This window comes from Bison bison, unplaced genomic scaffold (assembly GCF_000754665.1).
Source record: "Bison bison bison isolate TAMUID 2011002044 unplaced genomic scaffold, Bison_UMD1.0 scf7180017864217, whole genome shotgun sequence".
NCBI lineage: Eukaryota > Metazoa > Chordata > Mammalia > Artiodactyla > Bovidae > Bison > Bison bison.
This window is the reverse complement of record NW_011494789.1, coordinates 2,879,924-2,882,526: the sequence shown is the minus strand read 5'-3', so window position 1 is coordinate 2,882,526 and position 2,603 is coordinate 2,879,924. Positions and strand designations below refer to the sequence as shown.

Below are 2,603 nucleotides of genomic sequence, written 5' to 3'. Positions count from 1 at the left end.
ATTAGTACCTATTGCAGATTACTTATATCATGGTTCCATGTGGGATTATGGACTGTAAATCTCTCGATTTTTTATTGTTGTTCCCAGTTCAACAACTTTCTGCTCCCCCTAAAAATCATGTGTTTCCCACCCCTGGGTCCAGAGACTGACTTGCCCTGGCCACCTCTGCACTTTGCTAATGGTATCTGTCTCATGGCACTTCCTCTTTCTCCCTGTTACTTACATAAGTCTTATCTTCTTTAGGAGTTAAGCCAAAGCCCTGACTTCTCCAAGCCACCATACCCAGTTATTTCAGCCGACTCATTTGCTCACCCTTCTTTATTGGATGAATAGCACACACATTTGAGGACTTAATTGTATATCTCCAGTATCATTTCTTGATGATTTCAATAAATGGCAGTCTCCTTGCTGAAGAGCATGGGCTTCCCTGGTGGCTCAAATGATACGGAATCTGCCCGCAGTGCGGGAGACCTGGGTTTGATCCCTGGGTCTTGAAGATCCTCTGGAGAAGGGAATGGCCACCAACTCCAGCATTCTTACCTGGAGAATCCTATGGAGAGAGGAGCCCTGAGGGCTACAGTCCATGGGGTTGCAAAGAGTCAGACACAACTGAGTGACTAACACTTTTACTTTCGGGAGAGCATAGTCCTAACCAGAGTTGAGAGCTGTAGAAGCTGTCCTAACCAGAGCTGAGAGCTGTAGAAGCTCTCAGAGACCATTGGCGATTGTTTCTGAGTGGCCACAGTTCTCTCCTTGCCTCTGTGCCACCAGGTCTGTCCTTCTAGGGGTTAATGTAGGTAACTGATAGAAAGAAGGATGACCAATATTAGAAAGCTCAACATTTTTTTCTTTAGAAAAAACAAAGTGCTATTTGAGACAGAGATAGAAGAAAAAATAGCTCCATAAATGTGGAGAAAAGGATGAGAGAACCAGAACAGCCTGGGTTCACTTTGGTCAGAGGTTTAGGAAATTTGGGAAAACACGTCTGGTGAGTGACTGCTGTCCTGTGATGAGAAGGACTGGGGTGAAGAATGGGTCGAGACGACTTGGATATTTTTGTTTGTCATAAGATGCAAAGTGTTGGGGGATCTTAAACTATATAAACTGTTTTCTTTCTTTCCTTGTAATTACAAAGGAAATCAGTTTTAATTTTACTGCAATTAATAAAATATGAAAGAAGTTGCAAATATCTGTGTGTCAAGAATATCTTAAAATCTTGTTGCCTTTGAGAACAGTGAACATCCCCTGGGAAATTTTAGGGAAAATGTATCAATAAAACTTTTAATCAACGCAGATTGTGTGCCTGCCTTGCTTATGCTATGTGCTATGGGCAATTTCAAAAAACAAATCACTAAAGTATTATTTAAATTATTGGTTAAAAATTAGGGACATTTGAGAATATACAAAAGTACAAGGAAGAAGGTGACAGTCATCCATATGCCAACCCCTAAAGGTAATGCCTTAACATTTTCCCAAATTAAAATACATGCATACAGATGGTCAGCTGGCACACAACGAGATGATCAGTATCACTAATCATCAGGGAAATGAAAATCAAAACCACAATGAGATATCACCTCACACCTATGGGAATGGCTATTATCAAAAATAACAAATACCAAGAGTTGGTGAGGATGTGGGGAAAAAAGAACTCTCCTTCACTGTTGTGGGAAGGTAAATTGGTACAGCCACTATGGAAAACAGAGATTCTTCAAAAAATTAAAAATAGAACTACCATGTGATCTAGCTCTTCTACTCCTGAGTATTTAACCAAAGAAAACAAAAAGGCTAATTAAAAAGATATGTGTACCCCTATATTCAATGTGGGGCTTCCCTGGTAGCTCAGTTGGTAAAGAATCTGCCTGCAGTGCAGGAGACCCAGGTTCAAACCCTGGGTGGGGAAAGATCCTCTGAAAAAGGAAATGGCAACCCACTCCAGTTTCTTTGCCTGGAGAATCCCATGGACAGAGGAGCCTGGTGGGCTGCAGTCCATGGAGTCGCAAAGAGTTAGGCGCGATTGAGAGACTAACACACACATATTCACTGTAGCATTATTTACAAAAGCTAAGAAAATACCCTAAGTGCTCATCAGTAGATGAATGGATATAGTATATACATAACGGAATATTAGCCATAAGAATTGAATAAAATCTTGTCATTTGCAACAACATAGGTGGACCTAGAGCTTATTATGCTTAGTGAAATATGACAGAGAAAGACAAATGCTGTATGATTTCATGTAAATGTGGAATCTAAAAAACAAAGCAAATGAGCAGACATAACAAAACAGAGACAGAGTCATAGATACAGAGGACAAAGAGATGATTGCTAGAGGGGTAGGGGATGGGAGGGTTAGAGAAATAGGGGAGGGAGACTAAGAGATACAAACTTCTGATTGCAAAATAAATGTCACAAGTATGAAATGTACAATGTGGAGAATATTGTCAATAATTATGTAATATCTTTGTATGGTGACAGATGGTAACTAGACTCATCATGGTAATCAGTTTGTGATGTATAGAAATATCCTATCACTATGTTTTATAAAAGGAATGAACATAGTGTTGTAGGTCAATTATACTTCAAAAAACAAGCAAGCAAGC

General features: G+C 39.8%; 1 non-coding gene across 1 annotated transcript; it reads left to right on the top strand.

Moving 5' to 3' along the window:
* Positions 1-1,831: 1,831 nt before the first annotated feature.
* TRNAC-GCA lies at positions 1,832-1,903 on the top strand. Its single transcript has one exon. It is a non-coding gene; the product is annotated as a tRNA-Cys (tRNA).
* The last annotated feature ends 700 nt before the right edge of the window (positions 1,904-2,603 follow it).